Source organism: Oncorhynchus kisutch, linkage group LG3 (genome assembly GCF_002021735.2).
Source record: "Oncorhynchus kisutch isolate 150728-3 linkage group LG3, Okis_V2, whole genome shotgun sequence".
NCBI lineage: Eukaryota > Metazoa > Chordata > Actinopteri > Salmoniformes > Salmonidae > Oncorhynchus > Oncorhynchus kisutch.
In genome coordinates this window covers 46,459,801-46,476,503 of record NC_034176.2, presented here as the reverse complement: position 1 = coordinate 46,476,503, position 16,703 = coordinate 46,459,801, and the positions used below count along the sequence as shown (strand labels likewise).

At 43.2% G+C, this 16,703-nt stretch overlaps 1 protein-coding gene across 3 annotated transcripts in view; it reads left to right on the top strand.

The window, feature by feature from the left end:
• Window positions 1-16,703, top strand: part of apba1a (amyloid beta (A4) precursor protein-binding, family A, member 1a) — a 100,089-nt gene that overhangs the window by 11,922 nt on the left and 71,464 nt on the right. The window contains exon 2 of one of the 3 annotated variants that reach the window (XM_031807277.1): window positions 2,375-2,442. The exons of the other annotated variants lie outside the window; for them this stretch is intronic. The gene's annotated coding sequence lies outside the window, so the exon portion shown is untranslated. The remainder of the gene's footprint in view (window positions 1-2,374; window positions 2,443-16,703) is intronic. 3 annotated transcript variants of the gene reach the window in all.

The window sequence follows — 16,703 nt, the reverse complement described above, 5'->3', positions numbered from 1 at the left end:
TAATGGAGTGAAGTAAAAGTTTTCAAAAAGAAAAATGGTAAAGTACAGAACTTAAAAAAACGACTTAAGTAGTACTTTCAAGTATTTTTACTTTACACTATTGCTACAACCTGCACCACAGCTACAATGAATGAGGATTAACGGGAGTGGCAGTAGTAGGAACAGTGGTATTTAGTGCGAAAAACCTTGCATTTTCACACATATTTATGGGGGGAAATGCAAGTGACTTCAATGGCTAATTTCTCTGCACCATATTCACTGATAATACACTTAGTGTGTTGTGAATTCTGTACTGAATGTTTTGTAATGTTTTTAAAATTGTATAACTGCCTTAATTTTGCCTGACCCCAGGAAGAGCAAGGCAGCAGCTTATGAGTATCCATAAGAAATACAAATACATAGTATGAATAAACAATAATCCAAGCTGCAGCTTCATACTACATGTCAAACATAGAGAACTAATACTGTATACTGTCTGTTGGGGTGGGCCTGGTGTGGTCCGTGAGTGGCTTTTTATTTTTCATTCTTCATGTCTTACTCACAATTTTCCCTAAAAATGAGTTGAAATTGAACAAAGTATTTGACCTCCACAATTCTTTATTTCACTGTTAATATTACATAACTTTTGTTTTTGATTCAGAACTTAATATATCCATTTAAATCGGAAAATAAACAGAAATGGCATTGACAAAATGGACACCCTATACTTAATATTAGCACAGCCTTTGGTCAAAATATCTGCAATCAAGCCCTTCCTATAACCATCGATGAGAGCTTGCTCTGTACTGACAGTTTGGCCCACTCCTTTTGTGCAAAATCCTCCATTTCTCCCAGATTAGAAGGGTGCCTTCTCCTAACTGCTGTTTTCAGACCTCTCCACAAGTTTTCAATTGGATTTAGATCTGGACTCATTGCTGGCCACTTCAGAACAGTCCAGTGTTTTGTCTTGAAACATTCCTGGGTGCTTTTTGAAGTGTGTTTGGTGTCATTGTTCTGCTGGAAGACCCATGACCTTCGACGGGGACCTACTTTCTGTCACTGGGTCCGACATTGTGCTCCAAAATGCCTTGGTATTCACCTGATTTCATGACGCCATGCACACCTTCAAGGCACCCAGTGCCAGAGGCAGCAAAGCAACCACAAAACATCACTGAACCTGCTCCATGTTTGACTGAAGGTGTTATTTTCATTGAAACCTTCATTTTATTTTCTGTAAACATAGAGATGGTGTGCTTTACCAAAAAACTCTAATTTGGTCTCATCTGTCCACAGGACATTCTCCCAGAAGGATTTGGGCATGTTCAGGTGTGTTTTGGCAAATTGCAGTCAGGCTTTCTTATGTCTTTCTCTCAGCAGTAGGGTCCTCCTGGGTTTCCTACCATAACCCCCTTTCATTGAGTTGGAGACGGATGGTGCGAGTTGAAACTGTCACACCTTGTGTCTGAAGGTCAGCTTGAATCTGTTTGGCAGTTGACCGAGCTGCTTTATCCACCATTCGAACAATCCTTCACTGCAATCTTCCATCAATTTCTCTCTTGCTGGCCAAGTTCAGTGAGGTTGGTTACAGTGACATGGGCCTTAAACTTCTTGATAACATTACATATGGTGGAAACAGGAACATCAAGGTCTCCGGAGATTTGTAGCCTTGAGATTGTCCATGCTTGATTACAATCTTGTGTCTGATCTCCTCAGATTATTCTTTGGTTTTCTTTCTTTTGTCCATGCTCAGTGTGGTACACACAGTGACACAAAAAAGGGGAATAAGTCCTTTTCTCTATTCAAACTGGTTGAATATGTGATTTTTATACCGCAAGCAGCTTCAACTCACCTAAGGTGAGTTCAATTCCAAAGTAAATGAGAATCACCTACTTGAAATCTAATTATTTCTAGCTACTTCTAGAAGGTGCCAAAAATATTGTCCGAGCCATTTTAGGATTTCTTTGTGGAAGATCTAGTAAATTATTCATTTTTAAAAATATATTTTTGTTCAACTGCACACCGAAGACATACACATGTGGATACCAAAATAAGTTTTAATTTCAACAGTTTTCTGGAAGAAATGGTGCATTATTTGAAAAAAAGTGCAAGGGTGACAATATTTTTGGCCACGACTGTATATGAATCTATAAATTTACAATTAAATTAATATCGCCAATTTGGGTGCAATCAATTAGCTTAATTTCTCAGAGATCATATTATATTTCAACCAAATAATGTTGCAGGAATGCAAATCGTATCGGTTTCTTACAGAACCTCTTGTGCTTTTTGAGGTGAAACGACCCCCTCAGTGCTGCATATTGTGGTGGCTGTCTCTTTGTTTACATTATACATTTTGCGGTAAATGCTCTCATCTGCTCCTGTGGTGTCTGTTTAGGGTCCAGGGGAGCTGACAGGATACAGGGAAGGCGTTGGAAACTGACTAATTGACTTGAGCACGTTTTAGTAAGTGGCCTAGCAGTAGTGATTAACATGTTATGGGTAAGCAGGAAGGATCTATGTGCAAATGTATTTGTGGCCGGAGGCAAAGTACATAGTGGGCGGGGCCTATGTCTGTGACAGAATGTAAACTTTCTGCACTCCCCCTCTCTCACTCAGTAACTTTCCATACACCTAGTTCCAATCTTACTTTCCGTTGACCCAAACATATACATTTATTATGCATGTAAAGTAATCAATAAGTTCTAGTATGTTCTAGTACAAATAAGTATATTTCAAGCTAGAATCCAACAGAGGCTAATCCTGGGGGTACAGTGTGTGTGAAGGTGTGTGTATCACCAGCATGTTTTCCTTCTGATTTATACCCCTACAAGGGACTCTCCCTTCCTCCCTGACTGTTTGTCAGTGCATGGGCTTGCCACACCGTGTCCACATAATGATGTCGGGGATTCCGGTGCACACCTTGCAATATTGAAACGTTCCCCTTCTGCTCTTCCTCTCTCAACTCTTTGCTGTTGCTTATTTCCTTAGCTGCCCTGTCCTATCCTTCTCCTCTGGGTCAGTTGGAATGCCATTGAGCTTCCTTTCAATATGAATCGCTCTCTAGAGGAGTTCTGTGTGTTGATACGGCTTAACAATGACAGAGGAGGGAAAGGTTAGGCAGCATTGTAGTAGTTCTAACACCAGCTATTCTGTTTTATTTACCACAGAATTATGTTTCTGTATTCTGTATTGACAACACTAGACTGTATCAGCAGCTAGTAAATGCTCTCTGCCTCTTCACAGTTTTAATCTCTTATGCTGAGAAAAGAGCTTGTGCTGTGTGTGTGTGTGTGTGTGTGTGTGTGTTTGTTGTAGATATATTTTTGTGAAGAGCTGTCAGGCTACAGGGTATACGAGGTCATATGTAAGGGTCATATGTCTGGTTGGTGTGATTGATGTAGAAGCTTGAGTGCCTAAAGTCACACAGTGAGAACACAGGGATGGAGTTCCCAAGATGAGTGTCATAGGCTCTGGTAAAAGGTCTTGCACTACTGTATATAGAGAATAGGGTGCCATTTGGGACACATTCAAGATCTCACAGGACCACCTCACAATACAACATGGTCTGTCCATTACAGTCTGCTGGTCTGCTGCTGCTGGTATTCACTGTTCAAGACATTTTCATCTCCTGTCTGCCTCCAATCACACTGAAAGTGAAGCAGGGGGACTGAAGCTTTGTTGTTGAGGCTAGAATCACACTGTCATGCTGCACTATGTGTTCAATGGTGTTTTCGAGTGTCACGATACAGTCAAATTAAAGTATGTTTTTTGTTTATTCAATTGACGTCATGCAGACAGGTTTTGAGGGAAAATGTTAGTCTTTTTCTCGATCTTAGATATATGGACTGTGTCTCAGAGGCCTCTGTGGATTCCCTTTTCCCTTTTTGTCTTTCTTTCTTTTTTCTCTCTCGCTTGCTACCTCCCACTCTCTCCTAATGAGCTGTCAGTATGTGGGAGAATCATTCAGGAGCAATGAGACATCCTCACAGGTGAACACACACACACACACACACACACACACACACACACACACACACACACACACACACACACACACACACACACACACACACACACACACACACACACACACACACACACACTGTATATACACACAAGAGAGAATCCCTTCTATTAGTCTGTGTTGTTAATGGTGATATTTTTTTGCCACATTTTTGTAGTTAATTACCCACCTTCTAAATCTCAGCAGTCAATAACTGATATATCTACTCAACAGGGGATGCAGGAAACAAATTACCAAATGGGCTCCACTTACCTAATTAGCTGTTTATCAGTGTTCCTCAAGCTACTGCTCAAGAGTTCTTTGGGAGTGTGTGTGTCACTGTATTTTGAGAGGACATGAAGGGGAGTTGTGTAGTGTGCAGGGAAGAACCAGATCATTTAAGATGGACCAAAGATATTTCAAATGGTTTCTCTACCCATAGCTTTGCTTCACCCTCACCTGGCATTCCTCACTCATGCTTTCCTTATTTCAGCTGGATGCCCTGACCACACCAGTGTAGATACACACAGGAGCTACACACATACAGTACTGTAGGTATCGAAACTTGGCACACCTAAGGTGCCCTTGACTGGATGTAGGTGAGTTAATGACCACCTAGGGAGTAGCTACGACCTACATAGTAATCTATCAACATCAATATCTGGGACAGTCTTAGAGCTACAACTGTCTGTCTGGGAACTAGACTGGTATCTTCAAACATTCCCAACTGTGTGTGGGAATATTGAGTAATTGCACAACTACTACAAAGATATAACTCCAATGAAGTATCTTTAAATACATTTTAGGTTAGGCATACATTTGAAAGAAAGAAAAAAGCTTTGAGCTCAAGGGCTTTTTAGAAATTGGCCTCCATATTCTCAGTTGGAACAAAATGCCCCTCGTCAAAATAGAGGTTATATTGAAGAGACGTTTAGCCAAGGCAAGCGGAGGTAGTGAGGGCATGAAGCTATGTCTTTACAGTACATCCTACTGGCCTATTACTCTGCTGTGTTGTAATATCAATAGCATATCAGCATAATTGGGTAGACAGAAAACATATGGCCTGTATAACCTACACATAAACCTCTCTTCTGTGCATCAGACCTGGGTTCAAGTAGTAATTGTTCTCTTTCAAACATCCTGAATGTTTGCTTGAGCCAGCCTATTTGAACCAATGATATGAATAGACGAAGCAATTGATCATATGACACCATTAATTCCAATGTGAAGATTCAATAGCACATTGGAAGCCAAAATAAATCAGTTAAAATGGCTGCCCATGGAGACATAAAATGCGCAGTTTGAGCTAAACCAGGAAGAGACGTTGCAGGCTAGCTCAGTGCTGCCTCCTCTCATTGAGTAACTCAAGGCTGACCGGGGTACTGCAGGCTGGCATTATTTTATTTATTTAACCTTTGTTTAACCAAATTCTTATTTTACAATGACAGCCTACCCCGGCCAAACCCTCTCCTAACCCGGACGACGCTGGGCCAATTGTGCGCCGCCCTATGGGACTCCCGATCACGGCCAGTTGTGATACAGCCCAGGATCGGTTAGCAACTAAATTGTCCTTAGAACTTTGCAATTTTGAAATAATCTGTTCAAGGACATACATCTGGTGTAGTATAAGCAATTATTGCTACCATGTTTGCTTTCGATTTAAAAAAAAAAATGTACACAAATTTTGACCACGAAGATCACAATTTTTCTATTTACTGTAACGGGGATCCTGTTTTCTGCTAACAGTGCCTGCAGTACCGTGGTTGGCCTTGAACTTCCGTGGCTTCAATGAAAGGGAGCAGTCATTCTCCCCTGATTTGAACCCATGTCTGGGCTGGATGGATGGATGGAAAAAGAGGGATGATAGAAGAATAGAGGGATGGAGTAGTGCGCCATATGGCTTTGTGTCTATTTCTGGCCTCTGCTTGGTTTGCTATTAGATTATATTAATAGATTACAATAGATTATCGTTATGAATCATAGGCTTTGTCCCAAATTGCACCCTGCTACATATATAATGTGGTGTACTACTGTGCCTCTAGAACTACTACAGTGAAAGGGAATATTTAATGCGGACTAAACCTTCGAGTTAGCTCCTGCATATTAATGTTATCAGTCAGCGGGTAGTCCTCTATGTGGGAATTTATGTTCGAATTGGAAAATGATCTGCCAATCTGGATTTCTTTTGTATGAAGCTGTTAATTGGAATTTGAGGAGTTTGGGATCTACAAACTTTGGACCTGCGTCACAATTGCTGTACGAAGTTAGTGTGTTGATAATGGACAGTATTGTGTGTTTGTGTGCGCCTGTGTGTGTGTGTGATTTTATATATATATATACACTGCTCCAAAAAATGAAGGGAACACTAAAATAACACATCCTAGATCTGAATGAATGAAATATTCTTATTAAATACTTTTTTCTTTAATGTGCTGACAGCAAAATCACGCAAAAATTATCAATGGAAATCAAATTTATCAACCCATGGAGGTCTGGATTTGGAGTCACACTCAAAATTAAAGTGGAAAACCACACTACAGGCTGATCCAACTTTGATGTAATGTCCTTAAAACAAGTCAAAATGAGGCTCAGTAGTGTGTGTGGCCTCCACGTGCCTGTATGACCTCCCTACAACACCTGGGCATGCTCCTGATGAGGTGGCGGATGGTCTCCTGAGGGATCTCCTCCCAGACCTGGACTAAAGCATCTGCCAACTCCTGGACAGTCTGTGGTGCAACGTTGGTGGATGGAGCGAGACATGATGTCCCAGATGTGCTCAATTGGATTCAGGTCTGGGGAACGGGCTGGCCAGTCCATAGCATCAATGCCTTCCTCTTGCAGGAACTGCTGACACACTCCAGCCACATGAGGTCTAGCATTGTCCTGCATTAGGAGGAACTCAGGGCCAACCGCACCAGCATATGGTCTCACAAGGGGTCTGAGGATCTAATCTCGGTACCTAATGGCAGTCAGGCTACCTCTGGCGAGCACATGGAGGGCTGTGCGGCCCCCCAAAGAAATGACACCCCACACCATGACTGACCCACCGCCAAACCGGTCATGTTGGAGGATGTTGCAGGCAGCAGAACGTTCTTCACGGCGTCTCCAGACTGTCATGTCTGTCACATGTGCTCAGTGTGAACCTGCTTTCATCTGTGAAGAGCACAGGGTGCCAGTGGCGAATTTGCCAATCTTGGTGTTCTCTGGCAAATTCAAACGTCCTGCACGGTGTTGGGCTGTAAGCACAACCCCCACCTGTGAACGTCGGGCCCTCATACCACCCTCATGGAGTCTGTTTCTGACCGTTTGAGCAGACACATGCACATTTGTGGCCTGCTGGATGTCATTTTGCAGTGCTCTGGCAGTGCTCCTCCTTGCACAAAGGTGGAGGTAGAGGTCCTGCTGCTGGGTTGTTGCCCTCCTACGGCCTCCTCCATGTCTCCTGATGTACTGGCCTGTCTCCTGGTAGCGCCTCCATGCTCTGGACACTACGCTGACAGACACAGCAAACCTTCTTGTCACAGCTCGCATTGATGTGCCATTCCGGATGAGCTGCACTTACCTGAGCCACTTGTGTGGGTTGTAGACTCCGTCTCATGCTACCACTAGAGTGAAAGCACAGCCAGCATTCAAAAGTGACCAAAACATCAGCCAGGAAGCATAGGAACTGAGAAGTGGTCTGTGGTCCCCACCTGCAGAACCACTCCTTTATTGGGGGTGTCTTGCTAATTGCCTATAATTTCCACCTGTTGTCTATTCCATTTGCACAACAGCATGTGAAATTTGTCAATCAGTGTTGCTTCCTAAGTGGACAGTTTGATTTCACAGAAGTGTGATTGACTTGGAGTTACATTGTGTTGTTTAAGTGTTCCCTTTTTTTTTTTTGCAGTGTATATATACACACACCCACACTACCGTTCAAAAGTTTGGGGTCATTTAGAAATGTCCTTGTTTTTGAAAGAAAATCACATTTTTTGTCCATTAAAATAACATCAAATTGATCAGATTTTTTTATTTTATTTCACCTTTATTTAACCAGGTAGGCCAGTTGAGAACAAGTTCTCATTTACAACTGCGACCTACAAGTGCGACCTGGCAGTTACAACCTACAGTGTAGACATTGTTAATGTTGTAAATGACTATTGTAGTTGGAAAGGGCAGATTTTTTATGGAATATCTACAGAGGCACATTATCAGCAACCATCACTCCTGTGTTCCAATGGCACGTTGTGTTAGCTAATTAAAAGGCTAATTGATCATTAAGAACCCCTTTGCAGTTATGTTAGCGCAGCTGAAAACTGTTGTTCTGACTAAAGAAGCAATACAACTGGCCTTCTTTAGACTAGTTGAGTATCTGGCGCATCAGCATTTGTGGGTTTGATCACAGGCTCAAAATGGCCAGAAACAAAGGACTTTCTTCTGAAACTCATCAGTCTATTCTTGTTCTGAGAAATTAAGGCTATTCCATGCGAGAAATTGCCAAGAAACTGAAGATCTCGTACAACGCTGTGTACTAGTACCTTCACAGAACAGTGCAAACTGTCTCTAACCAGAATAGAAAGAGGAGTGGGATGCCCTGGTGCATAACTGCACAACTGAGTAAGAGGACAAGTACCTTAGAGTGTCTAGTTTGAGAAACAGACTCCTCACAAGTCCTCATCTGGCAGTTTCATTAAATAGTCTCAATGTCGACAGTGAAGAGGCGACTCTGGGATGCTGGCCTTCTAGGCAGAGTTCCTCTGTCCAGTGTCTGTGTTATTTTGCCCATCTTAATCTTTTCTTTTTATTTGCCAGTCTGAGATATGCCATTTTCTTTGCAACTCTGCTTGGATTAGCTATCACAACGTGCCATTGCAACTCAGGAGTGATGATTGCTGATAATGGGCCTCTGTACAATGTAGGTATTCCATAAAAAAATCTGCCGTTTCCAACTACAATAGTCATTTACAACATTAACAATGTCTACACTGTATTTCTGATCTGTATTTCTGATGTTATTTTTATTAATGGACAAAAATGTGCTTTTCTTTCAAAATCAAGGACATTTCTAAGTGACCCCAAATGATAATGGACAGTAATAATCCATTGAATATTCATGTTATTCAGGTCTATGACTGCGGAGAAAGTGAAACTGACAGAATATTAATACAGTGCGTTTTACTCTTGAATGTCCTGTTGAAATTAGGCTATTAGCATTCCACAGCTCGCCCTCCCTTTGTTAGTGCAGAGTTGTCTTTCTCTCTCGCTCTTTTGTTAACACATATTTATGTTTCTCTCTCTGCTCTCCCTCTATTCTCTCACTCCCCCCTCGCTTATATGTCACATGACAACCCTGTGACATTCATCTGACATGAACTCTTAGTACAATCACATTACAATGATACAACTATGACATAAAAGCGTGTAAAAAAAAAATGATTATAAGGGTACAGTAGTAGTCTACTGCTTTAATCAGATATTATAATGACTGTATGTGTTTCACCTCTCACTGTTACGTTGTTAAGCTTTCTGTAATTTAATCCACAACCTAGCTCTACACGCTGCGTCTTACACAAACAGGCATCCATGCATACAAGCCCTGAGTGCCTGCCGGTTTCAGCCAAGCATGAGAGTGTGTGGGGGGGCTGAGGAGGTGGTGAGAGAGAGAGAGAGAGAGAGAGCAGTTGTGGTTGTGACTGGGGTGTACCAAGGGTAGTTGAGCGAGTGGGTGGATCTCACTTCAACTAGGGAAAGGGGGATACCTAGTCAGTTGTACAACTGAATGCCTTCAACTGAAATGTGTCTTCTGCATTTAACCTATCTGAATCAGAGAGATGCAGGGGGCTGCCATAATCGACATCCGCATCTTTGGCGCCCGGGGAACAGTGGGTTAAATGCCTTGCTCAGGGGCAGAATTACAGATCTTTACCTTGTCAGATCGGGGATTCGATCCAGCAACCTTTCGGTTACTGGCCCAACGTTCTAACCACTAGGCTAAAAGCCGCCTACTGGAGCACACTTAGCCAAAGCCCACTCATATCATTCTTGAGCATTTCTCTGAGGTCACACAACTAGAAGACAGCTCAGGGAGAGAGGGGGAGGTAGATAATGGAAAGAAGGAGAGGAAAGAAAAAGTGGTAAGGCCTGAGGAGATATTGTGCCAGGGAGAGAGGTGGAGGGAGGGAAGTTGAGGGAGAAAGGGCTCAGGGTGAGAGGAGGGAGGGTGAGTTAGAGAAGGGAGAGAAAATGAGTGGTAAGGTGTGACGAGATATCGTACCAGATAGAAAGGGGGAAGGTGGATGAAGAGATGAACCCAGAGAGTTGGAAAGCTGGGAAAAAGGTGACAGGGAGGCAGGAAAGGTGAGGGGCAGGGAAGATGGGAAAGATGGGAAAGAGGCAGTCAGAGAGGCAAAGGGAAGAAGATATGGCTCAGGGGCCTATAGAGTCTAAGAGATAGCTCTTTGGTCTCACACACACACAGCTTTCAGATTTGGTATCTGAGCCAAGGCCACACACACACACGCTCACAGACAGATACACTGACACAGACAGTGTATCTGCACACACACATTGAAGGTACTGAAATAGCACCAATATTCAGTGCAGAGTGGAAATGGACAGAGAATATTAGTCCTTTCTGTGGAGATAAAGATGACTCAGGCTGGCACTACATCTGTTTTCAACAGTCAGATTGTATTGTAATATGCTGACCAGATCGGGCACGCGCATGCTCCATCGCAAGCATGTTGATTTTGTCCATCCACACCAGACGCGATCAGGACACATTTTGAAATATCAAAACAAACTCATGAAACGCATGAAACATTCATTTCAATTTAGCTAGCTAGCTTGCTGTTGCTAGTATATTTTTCCAGGGATATAGACATTGGGTTGTTATTTTACCTGAAATGCGCAAGGTCCTTGACTTAATCCACAGATAAAAAGTAAACCTAGTTAGTTTCTAGTAATCTCTCCTCCGTCAGTCTTCTTCTTCTTCTTTGGACTATACAGTCGTGGCCAAAAGTTTTGAGAATGACACAAATATTAATTTCCACAAATTTTGCTGCTTCAGTGTCTTTAGATATTTTTGACAGATGTTACTATGGAATACTGAAGTATAATTACAAACATTTTATAAGTGTCAAAGGCTTTTATTGACAATTACATGAAGTTGATGCAAAGAGTCAATATTTGCAGTGTTGACCCTTCTTTTTCAAGACCTCTGCAATTCGCCCTGGCATGCTGTCAATTAACTTCTGGGCCACACTGATGGCAGCCCATTCTTACATAATCAATGCTTGGAGTTTGTCAGAATTTGTGGGGTTTTGTTTGTCCACCCGCCTCTTGAGGATTGACCACAAATTCTCAATGGGATTAAGGTTTGGGGAGTTTCCTGGCCATGGACACAAAATATCGATGTTTTGTTCCCCGAGCCACTTAGTTATCACTTTTGCATTATGGCAAGGTGCTCCATCATGCTGGAAAAGGCATTGTTCGTCACCTAACTGTTCCTGGATGGTTGGGATAAGTTGCTCTCGGAGGATGTATTGGTACCATTCTTTATTCATGGCTGTGTTCTTAGGCAAAATTGTGAGTGAGCCCACTCCCTTGGCTGAGAAGCAACCCCGCATGACACAGGACTGATTGGTAGCGCTCACCTTGTCTTTTCCGGACAAGCTTTTTTCTGGATTACCCAAACAATCTGAAAGGGGATTCATCAGAGAAAATGACTTTACCCCAGTTCCCAGCAGTCCAATCTCTGTACCTTTTGCAGAATATCAGTCTGTCCCTGCTGCCCTTCTTGACACTAGGCCATCCTCCAAAAGTATTCACCTCACTGTGCGTGCAGATGCACTCACACCTGCCTGCTGCCATTCCTGAGCAAGCTCTGCACTGGTGGTGTCCCGATCCCACAGATGAATCAACTTTAGGAGACGGTCCGGGCGCTTGCTGGACTTTCTTGGGCACCGCCCTGAAGCCGCCTTCACAACAATTGAACCGCTCTCCTTGAAGTTGTTGATGATCCGATAAATGGTTGATTTAGGTGCAATCTTACTGGCAGCAATATCCTTGCCTGTGAAGCCCTTTTTGTGCAAAGCAATGATGACGGCACGTGTTTCCTTGCAGGTAACCATGGCTGACAGAGGAAGAACAATGATTCCAAGCACCCTCATTTTGAAGCTTCCAGTCCGTTATTCAAAATCAATCAGCATGACAGAGTGATCTCCATCCTTGTCCTCGTCAACACTCACAGCTGTGTTAACGAGAGAATCACTGACATGATGTAAGCTGGTCCTTTTGTGGCAGGTCTGAAATGCAGTGGAAATGTTTTTTGAGGATTCAGTTCATTTGCATGGCAAAGAGGGACTGCAATTAATTGCAATTCATCTGATCACTCTTCATAACATTCTGGAGTAAATGCAAATTGGATGATACAAACTGAGGCAGCAGACTCTGTGAAAATTTCACTCTGTGAAACTGCTGAGAAATGACGTTTTCGTCTTTTGAGCTTCTAGTCATGAAATCTATGCAGCCTACTCAATCACTTTTTATAGCTACTGTTTACAGGCCTCCTGGGCCATATACAGCGTTCCTCACTTGAGTTCCCTGAATTCCTATCGGACCTTGTAGTCATAGCAGATAATATTCTAATCTTTGGTGACTTTAATATTCACATGGAAAAGTCCACAGACCCACTCCAAAAGGCTTTCGGAGCCATCATCGACTCTGGACCCACTCACTGTCACAGTCATACGCTGGACCTAGTTTTGTCCCATGGAATAAATGTTGTGGATCTTAATGTTTTTCCTCATAATCCTGGACTATCGGACCACCATTTTATTATGTGTGCAATTGCAACAAATAATCTGCTCAGGCCCCAACCAAGGAACATCAAAAGTCGTGCTATAAATTCACAGACTACACAAAGATTCCTTGATGTCCTTCCAGATTCCCTCTGTCTACCCAAGGACGCCAGAGGACAAAAATCAGTTAACCACCTAACTGAGGAACTCAATTTAACCTTGCACAATACCCTAGATGCAGTTGCACCCCTAAAAACTAAAAGCTCCCTGGTACACAGAAAATACCCGAGCTCTGAAGCAAGCATCCAGAAAATTGGAACGGAAATGGCGCCACACCAAACTGGAAGTCTTCCGACTAGCTTGGAAAGACAGTACCGTGCAGTACCGAAGAGCCCCTACTGCTGCTCGATCATCCTATTTTTCAAACTTAATTGAGGAAAATAAGAACAACCCGAAATTCCTTTTTGATACTGTCGCAAAGCTAACTAAAAAGCAGCATTCCCCAAGCGAGGATGACTTTCACTTTAGCAGTGATAAATTCATGAACTTCTTTGAGGAAAATATTATGATTATTAGAAAGCAAATTACAGACTCCTCTTTAAATCTGCATATTCCTTCAAAGCTCAGTTGTCCTGAATCTGCACAACTCTCCCAGGACCTAGGATCAAGAGAGACGCTCAAGTGTTTTAGTAATATATCTCTTGACACAATGATGAAAATAATCATGGCCTCTAAACCTTCAAGCTGCATACTGGACCCTATTCCAACTAAACTACTCAAAGAGCTGCTTCCTGTGCTTGGCCCTCCTACGTTGAACATAATAAACGTCTCTCTATCCACCGGATGTGTACCAAACTCACTAAAAGTGGCAGTAATAAAGCCTCTCTTGAAAAAGCCAAACCTTGATCCAGAAAATATAAAAAACTATCGGCCTATATCGAATCTTCCATTCCTCTAAAAAAAAATTGAAAAGGCTGTTGCGCAGCAACTTACTGCCTTCCTGAAGACAAACAATGTATACGAAATGCTTCAGTCTGGTTTTAGACCCCATCATAGCACTGAGACGGCACTTGTGAAGGTGGTAAATGACATTTTAATGGCATCGGACCGAGGCTCTGCATCTGTCCTCGTACTCCTAGACCTTAGTGCTGCTTTTGATACCATCGATCACCACATTCTTTTGGAGAGATTGGAAACCCAAATTGGTCTACACGGACAAGTTCTGGCCTGGTTTAGATCTTATCTGTCGGAAAGATATCAGTTTGTCTCTGTGAATGGTCTCTCTTTTGAAGAACATATCAAGACCATTTCAAGGACAGCTTTTTTCCATCTACGTAACATTGCAAAAATCAGAAACTTTCTGTCCAAAAATGATGCAGAAAAATTAATCCATGCTTTTGTCACTTCTAGGTTAGACTACTGCAATGATCTACTTTCCGGCTACCCGAATAAAGCACTAAATAAACTTCAGTTGGTGCTAAATACAGCTGCTAGAATCCTGACTAGAACCCAAAAATGTGATCATATTACTCCAGTGCTAGCCTCTCTACACTGGCTTCCTGTCAAAGCAAGGGCTGATTTCAAGGTTTTACTGCTAACCTACAAAGCATTACATGGGCTTGCTCCTACCTATCTCTCTGATTTGGTCCTGCCATACATACCTACACGTACGCTACGGTCACAAGACGCAGGCCTCCTAATTGTCCCTAGAATTTCTAAGCAAACAGCTGGAGGCAGGGCTTTCTCCTATAGAGCTCCATTTTTATGGAACGGTCTGCCTACCCATGTCAGAGACGCAAACTCGGTCTCAACCTTTAAGTCTTTACTGAAGACTCTCTCTTCAGTGGGTCATATGATTGAGTGTAGTCTGGCCCAGGTGTGGGAAGGTGAACGGAAAGGCTCTGGAGCAACGAACCGCCCTTGCTGTCTCTGCCTGACCGGTTCCCCTCTTTCCACTGGGATTCTCTGCCTCTAACCCTATTACAGGGGCTGAGTCACTGGCTTACTGGGGCTCTCTCATGCCGTCCCTGGAAGGGGTGCGTCACCTGAGTGGGTTGATTCACTGATGTGGTCATCCTGTCTGGCTTGGCACCCCCCCTTGGGTTGTGCCATGGCGGAGATCTTTGTGGGCTATACTCGGCCTTGTCTCAGGATGGTAAGTTGGTGGTTGAAGATATCCCTCTAGTGGTGTGGGGGCTGTGCTTTGGCAAAGTGGGTGGGGTTATATCCTTCCTGTTTGGCCCTGTCCGGGGGTGTCCTCGGATGGGTCCACAGTGTCTCCTGACCCCTCCTGTCTCAGCCTCCAGTATTTATGCTGCAGTAGTTTATGTGTCAGGGGGCTAGGGTCAGTTTGTTATATCTGGAGTACTTCTCCTGTCCTATTCGGTGTCCTGTGTGAATCTAAGTGTGCGTTCTCTAATTCTCTCTCTCGGAGGACCTGAGCCCTAGGACCATGCCCCAGGATTACCTGACATGATGACTCCTTGCTGTCCCCAGTCCACCTGGCTGTGCTGCTGCTCCAGTTTCAACTGTTCTGCCTTCTTATTATTCGAACATGCTGATCATTTATGAACATTTGAACATCTTGGCCATATTCTGTTATAATCTCCACCCGGCACAGCCAGAAGAGGACTGGCCACCCCACATAGCCTGGTTCCTCTCTAGGTTTCTTCCTAGGCTTTGGCCTTTCTAGGGAGTTTTTCCTATCCACTGTGCTTCTACACCTGCATTGCTTGCTGTTTGGGGTTTTAGGCTGGGTTTCTGTACAGCACTTTGAGATATCAGCTGATGTACGAAGGGCTATATAAATACATTTGATTTGATTTGATTTAATATTTGTGTCATTCTCAAAACTTTTGGCCACGACTGTATATGGCGGGTGGCAACCAACTTTAAGGTGCATTACCACCACCAACTGAACTGGAGTGTTGACCTCATTTCATCTTTCAATTGCCCACACTCCTAAAAACCAATAAGATGATGGGAGAGGCGGGACTTGCAGCGTGTCAACCAAGTTCTATTTTAGCACCTGGCTACGCAAACGCTCGCAAGCAGTTTTGATGAAATTATTGAATAACATGTACTGTATGTGTAAGTTTATTTTGCAACACTCACGCACGTAACGCGAGTGGTGTGGTCCGCATGTAAGCCACCAGAAAGAACACGCAATAACCAAATATTAATAATATCACTCCAGTAAAGATAAATTGTATTCCACACTTCATACCCTTTACCTGTCGTGATGAAATTACATGTTTTTGTCAATAGAAATGCCATTGCCAGTGGAGTGGAGTGTCGTGAGGCTAGAACATGACAGATCTTCCAACAACACTATCTATCACTACATGACTGTGTGTGTTTCTGAGATAGTGTCTTGGTAGTACTGTCTGAGAAATGCTGTTGTGTTCACCCTTCAGTGTTGATCTTCAACCCCAGTCTGACACAACCTAGTGTTTGTTCCTGTCAGACAGTGGAGGACAAACCACTTCTGTCACCCCACAGATGTCATCCCTGTGTGTGTGTCTGTGATGCAGAAGGTTTTCCAGCCTTGTCAACCTGCTCTAACACACACTGAGCTAAGCTAAGCTGACTTCAGAGATCCTGTGTGTGTGTGTGTGTGTGTGTGTGAGTGACAGAGTATTAGACAGCTTGTTCATTGTTGTATATATGAGTGTTTGTGCTTAATCAATGGGCACCAGTGAGAGGATTTCTATCCCCAAGGCCACTGTCAAATATACATTCACACACACACACACACACACACACACACACACACACACACACACACACACACACACACACACACACACACACACACACACACACACACACACACACACACACACACACACACACACACCACTGGGGTAGATGTATACTGTATGTGATGAACAAACACCACTATCTGATTGTGTATTCCCGACTGCCTCCCATCCTTG